General features: G+C 39.4%; 1 long non-coding RNA gene across 1 annotated transcript in view; it reads left to right on the plus strand.

The window, feature by feature from the left end:
• The window catches only part of LOC135966081 (uncharacterized), a 217,079-nt gene extending 191,722 nt beyond the window's left edge, over positions 1-25,357 (plus strand). Inside the window, exon 3 of the long non-coding RNA XR_010579188.2 lies at positions 24,305-25,357. This is a non-coding gene — a long non-coding RNA (uncharacterized lncRNA). The remainder of the gene's footprint in view (positions 1-24,304) is intronic.
• The last annotated feature ends 229 nt before the right edge of the window (positions 25,358-25,586 follow it).

A 25,586-nucleotide genomic window follows, 5' to 3' on the forward strand; every position in this document is an offset into this window, starting at 1 on the left:
ATGTGAACTGTAATAAATTTGGGGAACACAGAGGAAGAACCTATTAATTCCTACATTATGAACCACTGATGACTAGAACCATCTTAATCAACTTTGCATTGCCTTATTTCTACAAAGTCTATTATAGAGTCCTGGTGCCAAATAAATGATTATTCATCTGTACTGAATCCTAACAAGGGGTAGGTGAGAAGACACTGTCAAATGCAACCTTTCAGCAGTGGCTAAAATCTTGGGTTCTAGACTCAGATTGTCTGGACACGAACCCAGGTCCTTGGGAGACCTTGAGCTTGCCCAAATTACTCTGTCCAGTTTTTCTCGTCTGCAAAATGCAGGTGATGATAGTAATCTCTTCATGGGGTCATTGTGAGAATTAAATGAACTGATCCATATCAATTGGTAACTAACATATAGTAAATGATCAATGATTATATTACATATTATATATATGTAATATATAATATATATTACATATTATATTATATATATTACATATAATATATGATTATTATAACTTGAGATGGACCTTAAAGAATGAAGTAAAACTATCAGAGTAATTACCCTCATTAAAGAAAAGCATGTGACTGGAGACTACAATGAGAGGGTGACAAGAAGAGGGCAGCGGAAGAGGAGGTTGTGACAGTCTGAAATGACACTGGGGAGCAGACCAAGGAGATCTTCAAAAACTGAAGAGTTGAGTCATTATTCTGCTGGCAAAACAGTCATTGAGAATGTGAAGTCAATGCTTGGCATGGTAAGAGCCGTGCTTTAGGAAGACTAACCAAACCTGCACAAACAGAGAGCAGGTCAGTGACGGCACTTCACAGGCAAGAGCCAGTATGGGTTAAGCAGCATGGTAGCCCTGGGCCTGAAAAGTATTAAAGACTTTATGAAGGTGAAATTAAAGGGACTTGGTGACTGATTAGATGTGGGGCAAAGTGCCCTCACCATGACATATGCTCAAAAAGTTGGCTTTCTAAAATTTTAGCTGTTTTAGGAAATGAATTCCCAGAGTTTAAACCCCCATACTAAAAATAAAAAGAAAGAGGAAGGAGGGGAGGACGAAAAGAATTATAACTCTTAAGATGTAGCCAAAAGCCTTGCCTGGTAGTGAACGAACAAGGAAGAAAACACACTGTGGTACACCATGAAGAGATTTCAGTGGATTTAAATGAAGTTTTAGGACCTATGTTTTCTCTTAGACTTAGCACACATCCTCGTGGGCAATTTTGAGACTGATTCCTGTCTTTGTCTCTTAGATATTTTAAACTCTAGGTCAGACTCTTTTAAACCATGGTGATGGGACAGCAGGGCAAGGAGGATTTCTATCAGCTGATCGATAAGAAATGCAATAATTATAACAATGAGCTATCACCTCAGACCTATTGGAATGGCCACTTTCAAAACAACAGAAAATAACAAGTGTTAGTAAGGATGTGGAGAAATTAGAGTCCTTGTACACAGCTGTGGGAATGTAAACTGGAGCAGCCACTGCAGAAAACAATATAGAGGTTTCTCGAAAAATTAAAAATAGAGTTACCATATAATCCAGCAATCCCTCTTCTGGACAGATATTCAACATCAGGATTTTTTTTTTTGAGACATGGTCTCACTCTGTCATCCAGGCTGGAGTGCAGTGGTGCAATCTAGGCTCACTGCAGCCTCTGCCTCCCTGGTTCAAGGGATTCTCATGCCTCCGCCTCCTGAGTAGTTGGGATTACAGGTGTTTGCCAAAATGCCTGGCTAGTTTTTGTATTTTTAGTAGAGGCAGGGTTTCATCATGTTGACCAGTCTGGTCTCAAACTCCTGGTCTCAAGTGATCCACCTGCCTTGGCCTCCCAAAGTGCTGGGATTACAGGTGTGAGCCACTGCCCCAAGAAGAAATCAGTATCTTGAAAAGATCCTTACATATTCTTCTTTATTGCAGCATTATTCACAATAGCCAAGAAGTAGAGCAACTCAGATGTTCATCTATGGATGAACGAAGTTAAAAATGTGGTATATACATATGACGGATTATTATTCAGCCTTTAACAAGGAAAGAATCCTTTCCTATGCTATGAACAAGGTCATATGGATGAACAAGCATGGTCACATGGATAAACTTTGAGAACATTATGCTAGATGAAAGAAGCCAGTCACAAAAAGACCAGGACTGCATGAGTCCACTTATGTGAGGTATCTAAAGTAGTCAAATTCATAAAAATGGAAAGTAGAAAGGTGGGTGTCAAGGGCTGGGGGAAGGAAAAATTACTGTTCAATGGGTATAGACTTTTAGTTTTGCAAGATGAAAAACTTCAGGAGATCTCTGCGTTGCACAACACCGTGAATATACTTAACATAACTGAACTATACTCTTAAAAGAAGTTAAGTGGCAAAATTTAGGGTTATGGATTTTTTTTACTGCAATAAAACCATTTTTAACAGTTACAACAAGTAATAATGACTACATAGCAATTACTATGTCCCAGGCACTATTGTAAGTATTTTACAAATTCTGAGTACTTTACAAATATTTACTCATTTTAACCCTCACAATAATCCTAAATAGCATATAAAGTATTATTACAGCATCAGTTTACTAATGAAGAAACTGAGGCACAAGGAAATTAGGTAACTTGCCCAAAGTTACAGAGCAAGTAGGAGGTAGAGGCAGGAATAAATACAGGCAGTATGGCTTGGAGTAGAGCCCCATTTTTTTTCTCTATTCAAGCATATCGCTACCCATCATCTGGTGTTAAGAATAATGACTCTGCTAGTTGGGATTAATCCGTTTCTTATGTCTCTGCCTCGACTATCCTAAAAGTTTTAAGGGCAGGGGCCAAAGCCATACAACTTCATGACATTATGTTATCCAATCAGATGCCTTGGCCATAATCATTGAACCAAACTAACTCACATGTTTTAAAAACAGGCATTGAAGCTTAACAGAATTGCATCAATGTAAGATTTGAACCAGGAGATTTCATCCACTCTCCTAATGACCCATTTCTAAACAACTGCTTCTTCTTTATCACTGAACTGGGATAGGGATCATGGTGAGAGGTAGAAGACGGTGAATTGAAGAAACTTCGGTTTCTCTTATCGCATTTTGAGTTGCATAAGGAAATGTCAGAAAAGAGTTAATGTATCTTTTGCTGACCTCTCCAAAAGGTTTAATAGAAATACACCATGGAATTTTATCCACCACTATTTTCCTTACAGATAAGCCTCCTCTTAACCACTCCAACACTCACCTTGGTAAAGCTGAATGCAGGTTTAAAGATGGATAAAGGAAGCTAGGGAAGTGGATAAAGGAAGCTAGGAAGCTCATTATTAGATTTGATAACCCCCCAGCACAATCCTACACAAAAACATCACAAAATATTTTGTATACAAAATCTATTTTCTGTCTTGATCACTAGAATTTCCTCCAGGCAGTATTGTCTTCTACCCTCTCTTAAAACTAGTGTAGTAAGACACTCTTTCTTAAAAATATATCCTTGGTTTCTTAGGAAGAGTCTGAAATGGTGGCTCTTTTGAGTAGTGTTACAGTCCCCCTGACTAAGTGACTTGTCCCCTACTCATTCCAAGAAAATCACCACCATTACCATCACCCAAACAATTATGTTAAACCAATATTGAATTGACCGAATATTAAGTGAGACAAATCCTACTGAGGATACAGAGTTGAATGGACCCTACCTCCAAGAATCACACAATCCATTTGAGGGGAATGGAAAGGTTAGACAATATAACCTCTGAGGAAGTCAAACGTTAGCATCACTTCTAACATTTGAGCAGACTTGCTGATTACTGCTTCTACATTTGTACCCCCAGGGGTTGCCAGACACTAGCAACACGAAGACAAGTTAGTTACTGCCTCTAACGCCAAATGTATTGCTGGCTTACAGAAGTTTAGGGGAACTTTCAAAAGAATGTGATATTTTAATTGGCCCTTAAAATGGATAAGATTTCATCAGGGTAAAACAGGGCAGGTTATCAGGAAGAAGGAACAGTCATGTAAATACACATAGAGGCAGAGATAGGAGAGTGGAGGACACATCCAGGAACGGCAATTAGTCTAATATGTCTTAAGAGGAAATGCGGAGATTATGGAAGGTTGAGGCCATATTACGAAACGTCCACTTTGAAATAGAAGGTCAAAGAGAATTGCCTCATCAATGCATAATGGCCTATTAGTGAAGACTTTTTTAGCAAATTAAGCCAAATCAAATTATCTTGTAGGAAGACAGGTAGTGAACAAAAATTTAAAGCCGAGAAGAGGAACATAACAATAGCATGGGCAAAGCACTGAATAGCAAGATTACAGTGATGAAAGCCAGCACTGTGATCAGCAATTTATGTTTAATGTACAATATGGAGAGCCAGGGTCCAGGGAAAAGAAAAGATAACTCTACCTTGTGAAGCCTGAATTATTCCAGTGATGTATTCCAATAAAGCAAACCAGGAGTCAGTTTCTGAGTGGTGTTGTGAGGAACAGGATGTTGGTGAGGAGATTTGCAGAAGGGGTAGGCAAGATGAGTTTGCCTACTGGCAATTAAGTTACCTTAAGAGAACCTTGATGGAAATACCCCACCGGTGGCAAAAAAATATGAAACTGAGGTCCAGGGAATTTTGATTGACAATCATGATTTTGTTTTATGCATAGAGATGTATGAGCCATTTGCTTAAAACTGCTGTCACCAAAGTGGTACATGTGATTCCAAGGGAGATATAGAAAGACAGGAGGAGCAGGCCTTACCTGAACCAGGCAAAATTCCAGTCTAGGGAAATTCTTACATTTAGGGGTATAGAGGAAAAATCAGCAAAGGGAACAAGTTAGAGAAAGAAGAAAGTCAAGCCAGGCTCCTTGGCACACGCCTATAATCCCAGCTACTTGGGAGGCTACAACAGGAGGATAACTAGAGCCCAGGAGTTCAAGTCCAGCCTAAGCAACATAGTGAAACGCCATCTCTAAACACATATATATTTAATATATGTTTAATTACCTATTTAGACTTCTGTTTTCTCTCACTAAAGTAAGCAATTCTTAGGAAGGAACCAAGAGTCGTTCTTGTTAGCATCCCAGGTTTTTGGTTGTCCCATTCCCTCTTCTCTCTCAGAGGAACAGAATCCCTAATGTTAGCTGGGCACATGGCTCCCCAATATGAAGATGCATTTCCCAGCCTCCAGGCAATATAAGCAGAACTACCATGTGCAACCTCTAAGTTTCATCCCTAGAGGGAAGAGCATACCCTTCACCTCCACTTTCCTCCTTTTCTGCCTTATGAGATGTGGGTGTGGTAGGGTGTCACCTTACACCATTTGCATGAGGGCAACACCATAGGGATGGCAGAGAATATATAAAGAAAGGATTCACGGAAAAAAGCCATCATAAGAAATCAGAGAAACAAACTTCTATCCTGTCCAAGGCAGTGTTAGTACAGTGTTAGTGAGCTACACTATTCGTATATCGTGAGTAGCCCAAACTAATCTGCATAGATTAATCCCAGAATCTAGCATAGTGTCCATTAATTGCTTCACAAAGAAGGAAGGAGAGGAGGGAAACGATATCTAAAGCCTCTGTCAGTAAGGAGACATTTTAGATTATGGCAAGACTATAGGAATCCGAGAAAGAGATTTTTCTTTAGTTGAATCAACCCACAGGTTTGACCTCTTGCATTTCTTTGCACCAAATCAAGCTTGCTATGATGAAAATCTCCAATCTGATCTTTCTTCACGTTGCCACTAATTGAATGAAATGTTTTGTTATTATAAGTCCAGTCTTAAATGAGGCAAGAACTTCCCTCTTTGATTTGTGGCCTTTTGTTCTGAGATACAGGAGATTTATGAACGTTTCACAGGGCTTTCAAATCCAAATTTATTCTGATGCCATTTCTGAGAGATTGGCAGAGTGCATATCAATATCATTCTATAAATAAGCTCCCAGGACACTGCCACCTCCATATGTAGATAGTTAAGTATTGAATGCTAAATAAGAAAATGGAAACCCAAGGTAGTAAGTGACTTGCCCAAGGTTAGCACACCAAGAGATAAAACGAAGGCCTTCAGAATTCTTTCCACACCTCAACAGGCAAAAGATAAAATTCCAACAATTTAAAAATATTAATTGGCTTATTTGCAATTCTAGAATCAGCCAACACTTTATTCCACAAAATAGAATAAGTGTTCCAATAAGCCAAGCAGAGGAGTGTGGTTTTATAGACAGAGAAGGGCTAAATAAAGCAGAAACAAAGAACAGAAAGCAACTGGTGATTTCAAAGTTGCTTTCCTTGTAATGAAGGTACCAAGAAACAGAACAATAGAGAAATAACTGATTGTATAATCTTGGGTTGCTTTTTTCCTTTTTCTTTTTGGTAAGGATTGAAACAGAGAAAGCTTTATTACTCTGCCAGTTGAAACTGGGCTGTTTGGGAAATTAGACTGTAATCCCTCTCTCTGGATTTTTCAGGTCAGAAAGCAACTCATTTGCTCATCAATCAATGATGGCATCCAATCAATGCCTTCATTTGATTGGATGCCACGGAACTTCAACGTGAGGGACACTATTTTGATTTTTAGTCTGGACCGTAGGGACCCAGTGCAGGAGTTGACTCCAAAACAGCACTCTCATAATTTTTAACACAGCATACCAGACTTCATGGACAATAACTGCTGGGGAGCCTCTATCAGCACAGGATTTGCTGTCAATAAGGTTTCTCTGGAAATACTAGAAGGTATCTCCTTCCTCGTTTTTTCTGTTGGAAACCCAAAATGTCTCACTTTTTTTGCCATCACTTATGGGCAAATGCAAGCACATTTTCCTAATTTATTTTATACTGACAGTTGGAAAAGGAAAAAGGCAAAGAAAATTCTAATTTGTTTCCAAGTAACTAAAACCAATACAATCTCAACTTCTTCCAATCTTTGCTTCCATGAAAAGCAGCCCATAACAGCAAACGCCTTGTTCACTTTCCTTTTCTATTTTTACTAGGAAGTCCAACTGGAAGCATGTAAGCTTGCAAGTTCTCTTGCTTAAGGCACAGGTATTTGACATTTACATAAAAATATTTTTTAAGAACAGCAAGAAATCACCAAATGCTTAATCATGGGAGTTCCTGGCAGGTCTTGTGGGTATTTTTTGTTTGGTTTGGTTTGGTTTTGCCCCCCAGGCCCTTATGATTTTGATTAAGGTGCCTCAACAGGAGCCTTATATGAGCAGTTACTCGACATGAATGACAAAGAAAACCTTCTATACGTCCTCCAACCCCCTAGGGCCACCAGGGAGCTGCTGTGATCAAACCCCAGTGTACGCAGGGGCTACATGAAATCACCAAATTGCTGAGCATCCTATGGGCCCTTATAGTCCCAGCTATTTAAAAGACAAACAGGAGGATCACTCAAGACCAGATGTTCAAGGCTGCCGTGAGATATGACCACATCTGTGATTATCTACATTCCAATCTGTCAAAAAAACAAGAAAGAAAGAAAGTAGGAAAGGAAAGGAAAGGAAAGGAAAGGAAAGGAAAGGAAAGGAAAGGAAAGGAAAAACATTTTGAGAGGCTGAGGCAGGTGGATCACTTGAGATTGGGAGTTTGAGACCAACCTGGCCAATATGGTGAAACCCTATCTCTAACTAAAATACAAAAATTAGCCAGGCATGGTGGCGCATGCCTGTAATCCCAGCTATTTGGGAGACTGAAGCAGGAAAATCACTTGAACCCGGGAGACGGAGGTTGCAGTGAGCCAAGATGGCTTCGACTGCCCTCCAGTCTGAGTGACAGAGCGAGACAAGAAAGAAAGGAAGAAAGAAAAAGAGAGAGAGAGAGAGAGAAAGAGAGGAAGGGAAGGAACAACCAAATTATCAAATTATTTCCAAGTCTTCTTCTTGGTCCTCAAAATTCTGTCCCATTTCTCCTTCTTTCCATAAGAAATTCCCGGATATTTCTAGTAGCAATCTGGGTACATTCTCTCCTGGGCTCCTCCCAGTTCTTCTGCTCCCATCCCTTCTCCATCATCCACAACTATATTTGATATTGACTAATTCATGGATTACTAACACCACTTCTACTAGGAGTTCATTTGCATCACATGACAAACAGTGATTGCATACCTACTACATTTCAACCCGCTGGTCACTCCAGATGTTTTGTTGTACGTGACTTCTGTGGTTAGCCTTTTACCTCCTGGCCTAGTTATAGAGTCGGGCCTATGTATGATATTCATTTTCTTCTCGGGAGAATAGTACGAGCCTTACCAGTGGTTTTCCTTACCTTCCCCACTGCCCGGGGCCTCCCAAAGTCTGATAGGATGGAGGGCAAGAATGGGCACAAGGAATGATAATCCTTTTCCAATTCTGCTCCTCAGCTCTCTTGCATCCTGCTAGCTGGGATCTTACCCAGTGAGATCAATCTCTTTTTCTCTATCTCCATTTGTATTCTTATAGTGGGAGATCAATAAAATACTCACTGCATAAATAAATCAATAAATGAAAAGATAGAAGAAATAAATATTATCAAGTCAACTTTTTAAGATATTCTCTGTTCTCCACATAGACACAGTAGGGGAACAACACATATTGGGGCCTGTCAGGTGGAGGTGGGGAGAGGGAGAGAGAACATCAGGAAAAATAGCTAATGCATGCTGGGCTTAATACCTAGGTGATGGGTTGATAGATGCAGCAAACCACCATGGCACAAGTTTACCTATGCAACAAACCTGCACACCCTGCATGTGTATTCCAGAACTTAAAATAATTTTTTTAAAAAAGAGAGACAGATTAACATTAAAAAAAGATATTCTCTGTTCTCAATTCAGTGGGCCACCTTATGACACCAATTCTGTGTGATCCAGCAATGGATGTTCCCAAAATGAGAACATTATGTGTTACACAAGCCCAAAGATCCAAGAAGCCAGAAAAGGGAGCCCAGAAAATTCAAGAATAGATTCTACTTGTCCATGCAAGAAGATAAAGATAGATGATAAGGATGGGGATAAAGAGAAGCCTGCAATAGAACAGAATTCGAAATCACAACTCAAGCAGCATTTTAGATTAAACCAGAAGGAATTTAGCACTACTACATTTTAAATTATTAATCAGGTAGGAAAATTTAACGGGAAATGTAATGGCATGCTACACCTGACAACACTGGCTGGTAACCAAACATCCTGGAGGTATGTTTATGGAGGTTGCTGTGTCTTGAACAAAGCTGAGAGCATCTTGCCCTTTAATCAGCATAGGCACTAACCAGAGAAGGCTTCCTACGTACAATTTGCATAGAAATCAAATGGGAAAACTAGTCCCACCAGCTTCTTAACCGTGAAATACCAGGACAGTGCCAATAATGTCTTGCATTTGTACAGAATTTGACAAGTTTTGTAATCATTTCCAAGCATTATCTTATCTGAGCCTCCCAACATCCCTTGAGGTAGGTGGGAACGCAGTTTTGTTGAATATCTTTAGGACTTTATGCTGATATGTTTTTAAGGAACAAATATTGGCTACATTGTCTCAGTTGATGGCATTTTCATGCCCCAAAAAACAAAAACAAAAACCAAGAAAAACAGGGAGTCCGAAAGGAAAGTTTCTGGAGTCCTGATAAACGCAGATTTCCAGGACACCTGACCTTACTTTTCATTATTACCACCTGAAACCAACACACCCTAAAATTGTCATGGTGGGGTCCCTATCTGTAAAACCCCAGGCTTATAGAAGTTAAAAACTCTTAAGTTTTTGATCTTAAGATCAATAAACTTAAGATCATTAGAATAGAACTAAATGTAGAGGCCAGCCCAATACCTTCATTTTAATGAGAAGAAAAATGAAGTTCAGAAAGGTTAGGTAAAATTGTCTGACCTCTAGGCAAATTTCTTAATGCCTCTATGCCTCATTTTCTCCATATGTGATATGAGCATAAAACCAACCTGAAGGGGCTGTGGTAAAGATTAGGAACATCCCTGAAGTTAGTAAGTACTGAGTGTTTAGCAAGTACTCAATAAATTGCTGATATTATTAATATCACCATCATCATCTACCAAGGACATATAGAAGAGTTGGAACTAAAATCTGACTCTAAACCCAGTCTTCTTTCCACCACAGAACATTATCAATTTCTGTGGGAGGAGCTTTTCTGCTCTCTTTGAGGTGTCGAAGACATTAAAAGTAAATTCTTCCATCTCCACATTAAATGCATAGCAGGAACTGGATTTAGAGCAACCCTAAAGCATGTGATATCAAGATATCATCACCACAGCAGCCCTAAATAAAGGCACAATCAGTTGATCTGAAATCTTTCTTTATTAGTCAAAGAATTTTAGACAATGAGCTCACAGTGGAAAAAACTGTAGTTACAGTAATAGGGTCAAAGAATGTATAATTCTCCCTCTTCATTTCAGTAGCTAATATACCAATGGCCTTTATGTGAAAATGAGGGAGGAAGGAGTAGAAAAAAAATCAGAAAATTGGATATCTAACAATTATGGCAGACATGGAAAAATAAACTTCCAGGTAAAGTGTAGAATTGGCTGATTCCATCTTAAAGCCAGAAACCTCTGGAATAAGACATATAACAAAATACAGCTGTTTCACTTGAAGAGGGCCAAAACAGCTAGACCCATCACTAAAGAAAGCATCATCAGAGGAGAAACCAGTTATGACATTCCAAAAATACTTTGCTACAACAGCGTGTACTATAGAGTCATAGAATACTAGGCTATAAACACCTAAATAAGAAGCTCAGCCTGACTCCTCTGTGTCTCCCCAGAAGCTAGCCATAGGTCTGGAACACAGCACATTTTCAAAGCTTAATAAAAACAAAAACCAGGAGACCCCAGATGGGGTAGAACACTCATGAGATGAGTAATAGTAAACCAAAAAGTGTCAGAGACAAGTCTCAATCAAGTTAGAAAGTTTATTTTGCCAAGGTTAAGGATGCACCTGTGATACTGCCTCCGGAGGTCCTGATGACATATGCCCAGCGTGACTGGGGTACAGCTTGTTTTTACACATTTTAGGGAGACAAAACAAATACATCAATCAATACATGTAAGATTTACACAGGTTCCATCTGGAAGGGCGGGACAACTCGAAGGTGGGAGTGCTTTCAGGTCATAGGTAGATTTAAAATATTATGATTGGCAAATGGTTGAAAGAGTTATTTTCAGTGAAAAGAAATGTTTGGGTTACAAAAAGGGGTTATGCAAAGGATTATAAATCATGCTGCTATAAAGACACATGCACACGTATGCTTATTGTGGCACTATTCGCAATAGCAAAGACTTGGAATCAACCCAAATGTCCATCAGTGACAGACTGGATTAAGAAAATGTGGCACATATACACCATGGAATACTATGCAGCCATAAAAAAGGATGAGTTCGTGTCCTTTGTAGGGACATGGGTGCAACTGGAAACCATCATTCTCAGCAAACTATCACAAGGACAGAAAACCAAACACTGCATGTTCTCACTCATATGTGGGAATTGAACAATGAGATCACTTGGACATGGGAAGGGGAACATCACACACCGGGGCCTATTATAGGGAGGCGGAAGGGGGAGGGATGGCTTTGGGAGTTATAACTGATATAAATGACGAGTTGATGGGTGCTGACGAGTTGATGGGTGCAGCACACCAACATGGCACATGTATGCATATGTAACAAACCTGCATGTTGTACACATGTACCCTAGAACTTAAAGTATAATTTTAAAAAAAGGAGGGGGTTATGGAGACCTAGGTTTTGTCGTGCAGATGAAGCCTCCAAGTAGGAGGCTTTAGAGAAAATAGACTGTATATATTTCATATCAGACTTAAGGTCTGTGTTGATGTCAGTCAGGGGTATAATGAGGCATGTCCAAGCCCCACTTTCCTTCATGGCCTGAACCAGTTTTTCAGATTAAATTTAGAATGTCATGGCCAAGGAAGAAGTCCATTCAGATGGTGACGAGGAGGCTTTGAATTTTATCTTTGTTTTACATAATGATGTGATCATAAGTCCCCATGTGTCCACTGAGGCACTGGGATCCCACATGATTAGACAACCCAGAGAATGACAACAGATTCTGGACCTGCTGACCATATCCTCCTTTAATACATCCCACTCACCCTACCTGCCACATGAGGTACCTTGAGTTATATAGTGCTGCCATAGTGGCCCTTTCTCAGATCCAAAGACCACAAGAAAGGGCAGAATAAAGAGCACATTTTCCAGCTGTTCCCTGATCAGGAAGAGCCCTGAACTGGAGCAGAGCCCAAGGGAACAATAATGACACTGTAATCTCACAAAAAGATGGTAGGGAGAGTCTGAAAAGAAAAACTATACTGAAAATAGAGAGAAAACCCCAGACCCCCAAAATGGTCATCAAAAGAGAAATTGCCAAACTTCTTCTGGTTCCATTCTCCACTTCCTGTCCATTGAATTTCCAAATAGGCTGCTAGATGTCATATTCCCAATTCTAATCAGAATTGCCTTTCCAAACGCAGTCCTCACTAGGTTGAACCTGAGATATTCTCCTGACTGCTTTTTCTCTTTGGCTTTTCCAGTGGATTCTTTTCTGGATTCTTCACCAAATAATTCCGTCAAATCACCAGTGAATTTCTGACTGGAATCCTGTTCCAAAATTTCCCTGAACTATCTGCTGGTGTCCCCCAGTCTGTGGACAATGCTGAAGACATTTAAAAAGGCATAAAGCAAATGTAAGAAAGACACTGAGCATTTAAGCAGTCAGGTCAATGTCTGTGATAGGTCTCTCCTATCTCTCTCATCCTGAGACAGGAAACGGCACACCTACAATTTTCAGTCACCACCACAGTGATGGAAATGCTCTGTAACTGCTGTCTAATATCATAGCCACCAGTCACATGTGGTTATTGAGCATTGGAATTTTTAATTTTATTTAGTTTTAAGGGGTTTTTTTTGTTTTTTTTTTTTTTTGTTTTTTGAGACAGTGTGATATTGTTTGGCTCTCTGTCCCCACCCAAATTTCATGTTGAATTGTAATCCTCATGTGTTGAAAGAGGGGCCTGGTGGGAGGTGATTGAATCATGGGGACGAACTTCCTCCTTGCTGTTCTCATGATGAAGTGCTCAGAGGTTTGATTGATTAAAAGTGAGTAGCACTTCCCCCTTTGCTCTCTCTCTCTCCTGTCGCCATATGAAGACGTGCTTGCTTCCCCTTCACCTTCCGCCATGATTGTAAGTTTCCTGAGCCCTCCTCCCCCAGCCATGCCTCCCGTACATCCTTTAGGGGTTTAGTCAATTAAACCTCTTTTCTTTATGAGTTACCCAGTCTCAGGTAGTTCTTTACAGCAGTGCAAGAACGGACTAATGCACAGGGTCTCACTATGTTGCCCAGACTTCTACATTATGGAATAGATCCCTCTTTCCTGCTCCCTGTTCAGTCTAATTTCCCTTGTCAAGAATGAGAGTTTCCTCAGAAAAACAGAAAAGTATATAGAAATAACTGAGACATTTGGGACTTTGCTAGCACGAACACAATCTGAATCACTCTCCTAAAACCATTCTTGTGGTCCTGTTTTATCCACAGACCAAACTGATTGCCATTATCCTAATTTATCCTTATTATTATTGATATTTAAATAGAACACTATAGAAATAATCATTCTTAGTACTGGTATAGAACATTGTCATGGTACAGAATTTTGTTCTGTTTCCAGAGGTTTTCACATTTCCTTCTCATTTAGAAGAATTACCATTCATTTAAAAAGTATATATTAAGGAGCTGGGTGCAGTGGTTCAATGCCTGTGATCCCAGCATTTGGGGAGGCAAAAGGAGGATCACTTGAGGCTGGGAATTTGAGACCAGTCCAGGCAACAGAGTGGGATCCCATCTCTACAAAAAATTCAAAAATTAGCCAGGCTTAGTGGTGTGTGCCTGTAGCCCCAGCTATTCAGGAGGCTCAGGTGGGAGGATGGCTTGATTACAGGAGTTTGAGGCTACAGTGAGCCATGATTGGGCCACTGCACTCCAGTTTAGGTAACAGAGCAAGACTATGTCTCCTTACAAAAAAAAAAAAAAAAAAAAAAAAGCAAAAACAACAAACAATTAAGGGCAGCAATCAAGTGAGGTATCCAAGCAAGCTAAAGAAGACTAAACAAGAATGTATACATGAGCACATTTTCTGTTTATCTCTCTTTGATTTAAGAGTCTTTGATTGTAGGTGTGTGGTCTTATTTCTGGGCTCTCTATTCTGTTCTAGTGGTTTATGTGTCTATTTTTGTATCTGTTTTGGTTACTGTAGCCCTGTAGCATAGTTTGAAGTTGGGTAGTGTGATGCCTCCAGCTTTGTTCTTTTTGCTTAGGATTGCTTTGGCTATTCAGGCCCGCTATTCAGGCCCTTCTTTGGTTCCATATGAATTTTAAGTTTTTTCTAGTTCTGCTGCCTATAAGAACTACACCTTGGAGGACAATTGACATCTAAATACTGTTTAGTTTTCAGCTCGTAAACACAGTATATCTCTCCATTTATTTAGCTCTTTAAATTTTATCTCATCTATATTTTGTAATCTTATCAGATTTGTTCCCAAGTATTTCACATTTCTGAAGTCACTGTAAATAGTATTATATTTTAAATTTTAATCTCCAATACTTTGTTGTTGGTACATAGAAATACAATTGAATATTTAGACTGATCTTCTATCTGCAGCATTGCCAAACTCATTTATTAGTTCTAATCACTGTATTATATATTCCATAGGATTTTCTACATAGATAATTTGCAAATAAAGACCATTTACTTTTTCCTTTCAAAAAAAAAAAAAGAATGCCAATGGTAGTTTAAAAGGAACAGCATTAAATCTATAAATTGCTCTGGACAGTATAACTGCTTTAACAATATTGATTCTTCCTATCCACAAGCATGGAATGTTTTTCCATTTGTGTCCTCTTGGATTTCCTTGAGCAGTGTTTTGTAGTTCTCCTTGTAGAGATCTTTCACTTCCCTGGTTAACTGTATTCCTAAGTGTTTTGTTATTTTTGTGGCAATTGTGAATGGGATTGCATTCCTGATTTGGCTCTTGGTTTGACTGTGGTTGGTGTATAAGAATGCTAGTGATTTTTGCACATTGATTTTGTATCCTGAGACTGCAGAAGTTGTTCACTGCTTCAAAAGCTTTTGGGCTGAGACTATGGAGTTTTGTAGATATAGTATCATGTTATCTGCAAACAGGAATTGTTTGATTTCCTCTCTTCCTATTTTAATACTCTTTATTTCTTTCTCCTGCCTGATTGCCCTGGCCAGGACTTCCAATATTACACTGAGTAGGAGTAATGACAGAGGGCATCCTTGTCTTGTCTTGTGCTGGTTTTCAAGGGGAACACTTCTAGTTTTTGCCCATTTAGTGTGATGTTGGCTGTGGCTTGTCATAGATGGCTCTTATTATTTTGAGTTATGTTCCTTCACTATCTGATCTTCAACAAACCTGACAAAAACAAGCAATGGGAAAAAGATTCTCTATTCAATAAATGATGCTGGGATAACTGGTTAGCCATATGCAGAAGATTAAAACTGAACCTCTTCCTTACACCATATACAAAAATGAACTCAAGAGGGATTAAATACTTAAATGTAAAACCCAAAACTATAAAAACCCTGGAATACAATCTAGGCAATACCATCCTGGACACAGAAACAAGCAAAGATTCCATGACGAAGACCCCAAAAGCAATTGCAACAAAAGCAAAAATTGACAAACGGGATTTAACTTAACTAAAGAGCTTCTGCACAGCAAAGGAAACTATCAACAGGGTCAACAGACAACCTACATAATGGAAGAAAATTTTTGCAAACTATGCATCTGACAAAAGTCTAATGTCCAGCTTCTATAAGGAACTTAAGCAAATCACCCATTAAAAAGTGGGCAAAGGACATGAACAGACACTTTTCAACAGAAGGCATACATGTCACCAACAATCGTATTAAAAATAGCTCAACATCACTAATCATTAGAGAAATGCAAATCAAAACGACAATGAGATAACATCTCACACTAGACAGAATGGCTATCATGAAAAGGAAAAAATAACAGATGTTGGCGAGATTGTGGAGTAAGAGGAATGCTTATAGACTGTTCGTGGGAGCGTAAATTAGTTCAACCATTGTGGAAGACAGTGTGGCAATTCCTCAAAGACCTAAAAACAAAAATACCATTCAACCTAGCAACCCCATTGCTGGGTATATTCCCAAAGAAATATAAATTGTGCTATTATAAAGACATGTGCACTTATAAGTTCTTTGCAGCACTATTCACTATAGCAGACATGGAATCAACCTAAATGCTCATCAGTAGTAGAGTAGATAAAGAAAATGTGGTACATATACACCATGGAATACTATGTAGTCATTAAAAAGAACAAGATCATGTCCTTTGCAGGAACATGGACAGAGCTGGAGGCCATTATCCTCAGCAAACTAATGCAGGAATAGAAAACCAAATACCATATGTTCTCACTTACCAGTGGGAGCTAAATGGAGAGAACACATGGACACATAGAGGGGAGCAATACACACTGGGGCCTATCGGAGGTTGAAGGTGGGAGGAGGGAGATCAGGAAAAAGAACTAATGGGTACTAGGCTTAATACCTGGGTGATGAAACAATCTATAAAACAAACCTGCACATGTACCCTGAACTCAAAATAAAAGTTAAATTTAAATAAAAAAGTCCTGGGAAATGCCCACAACAACTTTATCTCTGTCTATCATAGCAGGTTCCACCTCTCAGGTCTCCACCTATCCAAGGACAGAGGTCAGAGACGCTCATCAGCAAAGCAGTCAGGTACTCACCAACAATCCGAGTACATTCAGGACTTGGACTCCATTCTAGATTTTGCCACTGACTTTATGCTAGTTTTTTTCAGGGGAAGGAAGCAAAATAACACTTTTCTTTTAAAGAATTGTTATGCTAATTTCCATGGGGGAACAGATGCAATTACTTACTATTCTTCATGGTCGCAAGCTTCTTGAGTTTTCTGTGGCTTGGAAGGCAAACAAATCCTCACAGCCTCCCCTACTGTGATCCCACTGCAAAGGTGAGACAACTTCCATGGCAAACTTAATGGTAATATTTTCTAATTGAGTTATCCCTACTCTTCTTCCAAGACGTTTTCTCCCCAACATAATCCTCGCAGTCTTTATTTAATCAGAGTCTGTGTGTAATACATTACAGATGCTCAGAGAAACATTTCAGATAAGAATGAAATAATTAGTGGTGTGGGAAACAGACAAAAAAGCTCAGCCAGCCCCAGGTGAGATGGGACTTATGAAGACTTCCTTGACAATCAAGTGAACGAGAAAGCTAGCAGCCAGGAAACCAGGCTGTCCCTCTGACACGAACATCTTGGAAATGCCAAACAAGCATTACTGAGATGCTGAAGAGGAATAGTTAGCTGGCCAGGGCAGAGGGAACAGCAAAAAGCAGAGTTTACAGGGCCTAGAGAACAACTGAGTTACCTGACTTACATTGGTTGGTGCAACTCCCTTGGAGCAGGCGTAAGAGGCTACCAGTTGCCTTACTCATGGTGGGCAGTCTTCTGGGAAATGCACTGAGAAACAAAGCAGTGAAGTACCTGGAGGGCAGCCATGCTAAGGTAAGGCAAAAACCAAGCCCTGGTCCTTCTCTCACTTTCAAGTCTTCTTAAGGGAGGAAGAGATTTGATAGATTATCCACTAAATTTCATTGGGACAGTCACTATGTCCCAAATTTCACTGGGACAGACAGCTGGATGGGTGGAAGTCATTTTATATAAGGCCAAATAAAAGATTTTTAAAACAAGTTAAGGATAAAGTAAAGCAAAAGGAGGAAGATGATAAATGAGAAGTAACTTGGAATCACATTAAATACAGCCATCACAGTAACAAAAAAAAAAAAATTGTATTGAGCTCTTGCTGGGATTGAAGAGAGATGAACAGTTTAATAATTCAATGGGCCTGGAACAATGGCCCAAACCTGTAATCCTGGCACTTTGGGAAGCTGAGGCAGGAGGATCACTTGAGTTCAAGAGTTCAAGGCCAACCTGGACAACATGTCTCTATAAATAATTTAAAAAGTAGCCGGGCATGGTGGTGCATGCCTGTGGTCCCAGCTACTCGGAAGCCTGAGGCAGGAGGATCACCTGAGCCCAGGAGGTCCAGGAAGCAGTGAGCTGTGACTGTGCCACGGCACTCCAGCCTGGGTGACAGAGCGATACTCTGTCAAAAATAAAAATTAAAATTAATGGAAGGATTTGCAAAAAACAAACAAAAAAAAAAAGCAAGTAGAAAATATCGGAGACAATTCAAGATCATTATGACCATGACCTTTAATTAAAATTATAAGAATAAATAAAATTAAAAGAACAACAGAACTAGAAAAAAAACCACAGACGTAGAAAAATATAAAATGTATTCTGTAGTTGTAAATAATACTCTAGGAACACATAAGTCCTGGCAAAACCCAGTTTGCTGTTCAGGTTATGTTTTGGCTTTAAAATGTGTTGTTCTGACTTGAGGAAATAGGCGATAGAGAGGGTAAAGATGATAGGAAAATAAAAACACTGCTAAATAAAGTCATTAGAAGGCAAAGAAGAAGGTAAAGGGAAAAATTCGTGGTAAATTAGGCTGGAAGATAAGAGGATGAAACAAAGTAGCTTTCTCACGTATTTTAGTAATAATTGTTTTGAGTGAGCATAACTTGCCTTTAAAGGGGGTAAATATTTTTAAGAAAATATAGATGTTGCCCTCCTTGTTACGTGTTCTGACATGTATATTAACTCATTTAACAAATATGTATGGTATCAGGCATTGTTCTAAGCACTAGTAGGAAATAAAATAGGCGAAGTTCCTGCTATCATAGTGAAGGAAGAGAGACATAAAAAATAAACAAATATAATAAATTATATAGGATTAGTAGTATGGGGCCAGGCACGGTGGCTCATGCCTGTAATCTCAGCACTTTGGGAAGCCAAGGTGGGAGGATCGCTTGAGCCCAGGAGTTCGAGACCAGCCTGGGCAACAGAGTGAGTTCTTTTTTTTTCCAAAAAAAAAAAATTGATAGGGTCAGTAGTATGGAAAAACCATCAAGGAAGAGTTATTGATCGTGCTGATGTGGTAGGTCCAGAGGAATCTAGGGGTCATGCTATTTTATATGAGGGCTCCAAGAAGGTCTCCCTGAGAAAGGTTTTCAACAAAGTGAGGGAGAAAGACAGATGCTGTCTGGAGAAAGAATGTTCCAGGCAGCAGGAACAGCAGTGCAAAGGCCCTGAGGTGGCATGGAAATGGCTTTGGTTTATTTTCTTCATTTACTGCTACCTGGTCTTCTCTCAATATAGGAGGACTAAAATTAAGGGCCACCAGAGAGAAAGTTTCATGAGGCAAATATGAATTTACCAGACTCAATTTGTTCAACAAATATCTTTTGAGTACCTGTGAGATAAACCAAGCACTGTTCTAGGTGCTAGGGCACAAACTTTCCAAAACAAAGTTTCTGGCCCTAATGAAGCATCCCATTGTAGAGGAAGAGACTGACAAGTAGGCCAAAGTAGTAAAGAACACATAGCACAGCACAGGCACTGAAAAGAAAAGAAAAGCAATGAAGAGGCACAGGGACTGAGTGTGTTGGTGGGGGATGAGCCCCAGAACCCAGATGGATCCTGAAAGGCACACAGGTGTGTCAAAAAGGAAAATACTCGCAGATGATTTTCCAATCCTGGAACCACAGGGAAGGGTTAGACACAAACAATCCTTGTGGATGAGCAAGTAGTTAAACATTAACACAAAGGACTAAGATCCAAAACAATACAGACAACAACAGGAAGCAAATATTAAGGCAGTTGCTGATTAACTTATTCAGTAAGCATTTTTCAGTAAGTACTTTTAGGTAAGCTTGCAGAATGCAAAGTGAAGCTAGAAGATAAATGAGCTCACAAAGGGTGGGGGAATAACAAGTCAGAGAGGGTGGCGAAAGAACCTTACAAAGGAAGCAACAGAAAGCAGAAACAAACATGTGAGGAAATAAGGAAGAATCTAAGGAATCCAAGTTCGAGAAGGACTATAAAAGACTCAGAGCAAAAACAGCAATGTGAAATGTACCCATGGATATCATTATTTAAAAAGAACCCAGACTGGGTGTGGTGGCTCATGCCTGTAATCCCAGCACTTTAAGAGACCAAGGTGGGCAGATCACTTGAGCCCAGGAGTTCAAGACCAGACTGGTCAACATGACAAAACCTGTCTCCACAAAAAAATACAAAAATTAGCCAGGCATGGGTGGCACGTGCCTGTAGTTTCAGCTACTAGGGAGGCTGAGGTGGGAGGATCTATTGAGCCAGTGAGGTCGAGGCTGCAGTGAGCTGTGATCACACCACTGCACTCCAGTCTGAGCAACAGAGTAAGACCTTGTCTCAAAATAAATAAATAAATAAATAAATAAATAACCCATAATCCACTGCATTTATGGCAGGAATCATCTTCCTTGGTCATTATTTCTTTTTTATTTTTTTTTAGAGATGGGGTCTCACTATGTTGCCCAGGCTGGTCTCAAAATCCTGGGCTCAAACAATCTGCCTGCCTTGGCCTCCCAAAGTGCTAAGACTGCAGGCATGAGCCACCACTTCTGGCCTTCATTATTTCAAGTATAGATTTCTACCAGCTCACCACTAGCTCTCACTGGTAACACATTCCTCAGTAAGCCTTTCTATCTCTTTTAGCCATAATAGTAATAACTAAAACAGCAATATTAATCGACTTCAGACAATCCTAAGTCAAAAGAACAAAGCTGGAGGCAACACGCTACCTGACTTCAAACTATACTACAAGCCTACAGTAACCAAAACAGCATGGTACTGGTACCAAAACAGAGATATAGACCAATGGAACAGAACAGAGTCCTCAGAAATAATACCACACATCTACAACCATCTGATCTTTGACAAACGTGACAAAAACAAGAAATGGGGAAAGGATTCCCTATTTAATAAATGGTGTTGGGAAAATTGACTAGCCATAAGTAGAAAGCTGAAATTGGATTCTTCCCTTACTCCTTATACGAAAATTAATTCAAGATGGATTAGAGACTTAAATGTTACACCTAAAACCATAAAAACCCTAGAAGAAAACCTAGGTAATACCATTCAGGACATAGGCATGGGCAAGGGCTTCATGTCTAAAACACCAAAAGCAACAGCAACAAAAGCCAAAATTGACAAATGGGATCTAATTAAACTAAAGAGCTTCTGCACAGCAAAAGAAACTACCATCAGAGTGAACAGGCAACCTACAGAATGGGAGAAAATTGTTGCAATCTACTCATCTCACAAAGGGCTAATATCCAGAACCTATAAAGAACTCAATCAAATTTACAAGAAAAAAACAAACAATCCCATCAAAAAGTGGGTAAAGGATATGAACAGACACTTCTCAAAAGAAGACATTCATACAGCCAACAGACCCATGAAAAAATGCTCATCATCACTGGCCATCAGAGAAATGCAAATCAAAACCACAATGAGATACCATCTCACACCAATTAGAATGGCAGTTATTAAAAAATCAGGAAACAACAGGTGCTGGAGAGGATGTGGAGAAATAGGAACACTTTTACACTGTTGGTGGGACTGCAAACTAGTTCAACCATTGTGGAAAACAGTGTGGCGATTCCTCAAGGATCTAGAACTAGAAATACCATTTGACCCAGTCATCCCATTACTGGGTATATACCCAAAGGATTATAAGTCATGCTGCTATAAAGACACATGAACACGTATGTTTATTGCAGCACTGTTCACAACAGCAAAGACTTGAAATCAACCCAAATGTCCATCAGTGACAGACTGGATTAAGAAAATGTGGCACATATACACCATGGAATACTATGCAGCCATAAAAAAGGATGAGTTCGTGTCCTTTGTAGGGACATGGGTGCAGCTGGAAACCATCATTCTCAGCAAACTATCGCAAGAACAGAAAACCAAATACTGCATATTCTCACTCATAGGTGGGAATTGAACAATGAGATCACTTGGACACAGGAAGGGGAACATCACACACTGGGTCCTTTTGTGGGGTGGATAGCATTAGGGGATATACCTAATGTAAATGACGAGTTAATGGGTGCAGCACACCAAGATGGCACGTGTATACATATGTAACAAACCTGCACAATTTGCACATGTACCCTACAACTTAAAGTATAATAATAATAATAAAATAAAATAAAATTTGAAAAAGACCTATCTTTCCCCTAAATGTATTTAATATTGTCCAGCATGGGCCTTGAGGCTGCACCAAGATACAATTATCCCTCAAATTTTGATGACTTGATGACTTTCAGGAGTTGTCCACAAATACTCAGGAGACTTGTGCCTAACAAGAATCTTGAAATATCGTGGTGTTGAAATTATTTGTGCAATGAGTGAGTGAGTGAGTGAGTGGTAACAGCCAGACAAGAATAGGCAAGGGCTAAAGCGAGAAGAATGGAGTCTCTCTACATTGTGTAGCAAGCCTCAAAACATCACCTTCCCTGTGCTTTGCAACGTAGCCCAGAGCACTTACCTTTAGGTGATGTCTGATATTATATTATGGAGTGGTGATCCCAAACTGAAGAGTCTAAATCTGGAATTTTTGTGACTGTCACAGAAAAACTCATCCTTCAAAAATAAATGTGAATCAAAAGACCATAAGGAATTAGTGATTATAATATGTAAGTGCAGGGTCTATAACTGTCTTTAACACGATAGTGAGTATTTGAGTACCTTAACTCCAGAGATGGTCAGAGGCAGCCTCTAGACACTTAGACCAGAGCTGTGAGAAGGCTAAAGGAATTCTTACTGCTACTTCTGATTGAGAGATCGAAGCAAAACTGAGATGCTTTGATCTACAGTCAAAGAAAAGCCTGAGAAACACAGCATGAGAATGTCCTTGTCATTCCTTCTTTTCTACCCAGATAATTCTCTTTAACCTGCACCAATTTCTCCTTGTGTGTGCCTGCCCGTGGGGTTAGAGCTGCCCTGACCCAGCCACCAGCCCAGGGCCAGCAAGTATACAAAAGCGTTCTAGGCATACAGTCTTCGTGTTTAAGACCAGACTCTCCACTCTATTCTTATCACTTCATCCCACTTTCTTCATTTAACTGCCTACTTGGCCTCCAGACCCTATTTTCTTTGATTATTTTTCTCTTTATATCTCACTTAGCAGATTCTAAATGATGTTTAACTTATACACAAAAATAACTTTTATGTATTATTTGGTGAATATTAAACCTAGGCTAAAAAAACACACAAATCAATTTTTTTGAGATAGCATCTGGCTCTGTCACCAGGCTACAGTACAGTGATACAAACATAACTCACTGCAGCCTTATCCTCCCTGACTCAAGTGATCCTCCTGCCTCAGCTTCTCAGGTATCTGGAACCCCAGGTGCACACCACCATACCGGCCTAATTTTCTTATTTTTTGTAGAGACGGGGTTTTGCCATGTTGCCCAAGCTGGTCTTGAACTCTTGGACTCCAGCAATCTACCTGCCTCAATCTCCCAAAGTGCTTGGATTACAGACATAAACCACTGCACCCGGCCCAAATTAAAATTTTAATATACAAAACACACGTTGAATTTTAAAAATCATTTATTGTACAATATAACAGAAGCATGTATAAAACATATATATTCAATTTTGATAAGAAATTATGTAGCAAACACCTGTATAGTGACTATCAGATCAAGAAATGGAATATTATCACCTCAGAAGTTGCTAGAAGTATTACTGCTATCCTCACTTTGGTTTTGTTTTATTTTGCTTTTTAATGTTTTCTTGATAGTTTTACCTTCTATGTACAAAACCCTAGATAATATAGTTTAATATTGGCTACTGTTCAACTTTATATATATATACATATATATATGCAATTTTAAAGTCTTGTGTTGGACATCTTCAATCCCATTAGCATAGACCTGGAATTATATGGATAAATCTCACTTGGAGATAACATCAAGTCTCAGATAACATTAAAGGGTTCTCTCCTCTTGGACCACCTTTGCAAATAAAAGGCCTGAGATGAATGTTCATGGTGACTCCATCCACTACTCCTTGATTCACCACAATCCTGTAGTCTTCTCCACCACCCCGACTCTGTTCTCCCAACTCTTGCACTTGAGAAAGCCATCCTTAATGCCTGCTGGCCCTATTGTTTTCATCCTAATTTGCCTACCAATGAAATACTTAAATGCCCATGATTCAACACAGCCTGCCTGCCCTGGATTATAATCCTTCTGCTCATTCCCCCAAAAATTCACTTATTTGTAGAGCCTCTCTTTCTGTTATTTTTTTTTTAGATTGACAAAATAAACATGGAGGGCAAACTTCAAAAATAATTGATGTAAGAAGAGTCTTCCAGATGTATCAAGAGAGGGTGAAAGGACCTATCCTCCTACTTTGCTTTGGAGAGGATGTGTTTATTTACCAAGCACTGACTGATTAAGCACTACCATGTTCAAGGAAGTGTGCTAGGCACTACAGAGGAAATAAAGAAGAATAAAACCAAGAACCTGCCTTTCCTGAAGCTCGTCTGCTGGTTGGGGGTTGAGGTATAAAAACAACCACAAGAAGTTGGTTGGATAGTTAAGAGTTTTGTCACTCTTGGAAGATTCTCCAGGCAATCACTATTTCAGCCAGCACAGGTGTTGCTCTTTCTTCATATAAAAAAGATCAAGGATCCAAACTTACCTGAAAAACTAAAATGGTATCAAGTGTCCCCATTAGAATGGTGGGCTTTTCAGCAATTGTTGCATATCAATTACATAAATTGAAGAGCAAGGGAAATACTAAAATGTTCATTCATGATCCACATGTGTGTAGCAGCCCAAGGCTTTGTTGTGGGAGCAATGGCTCTTGTTGTGGGCTATTCCATGTTTCAGGAATTGTGTTTGAAACGTAAACCTTAGGAGAACAGATGCCATCTTCATCTTATTGGATAAATTCCCTTCAGTTACTCATTATTGAGCTTACATGTTTGTTGAAAATAAATCATTTGAATGGGCTCAGATGATTTTTTTTAATTATAATGCAATGTAATCAATTGCAGAGGGAATGAAGAGATTACAGGAGATAATCACTGAGTTAGAACTTGAAGTATGAGAAACAGTTTACCTAGCGGTAAGGAAGTTATGTTTCCTATACAGTTAGTAGCCTGTATAAACAGTCACAGCATGGAGGATATGCATGGTAGGCTGAGAGGACACATACGAGTGCTACGTGGACATTCTGAAGGTATGCTTTGGAGATACAGAAAAGGGCAAAGAGTAAATGTAAAACTGGGGCAGATTCTGAAAGCATTAAGTGTCATGCCACACACAAACTATTAACAATAAACGATCAACCTTTTAAAAGAGAGGACCAATATGATCATATTTGCATTTCACAAAGATAAATCTTGTGGCAGAGCAAAGGTTCATTTGGGAAGTGGAGAAGAGGAGAAGACTACTCAATCTAGTTATTAAAATGAGAGCATTCACAGAGGAACACAGGGGTGAGGAGAGTGTGTTGTCAGCTGATTGTCCCTGGGTCTCTTTTAGAACCATCTTCTACTTTCCCGAGTCACCTGCACACTTCATGGCT

This window comes from Macaca fascicularis, chromosome 11 (genome assembly GCF_037993035.2).
Source record: "Macaca fascicularis isolate 582-1 chromosome 11, T2T-MFA8v1.1".
Lineage (NCBI taxonomy): Eukaryota > Metazoa > Chordata > Mammalia > Primates > Cercopithecidae > Macaca > Macaca fascicularis.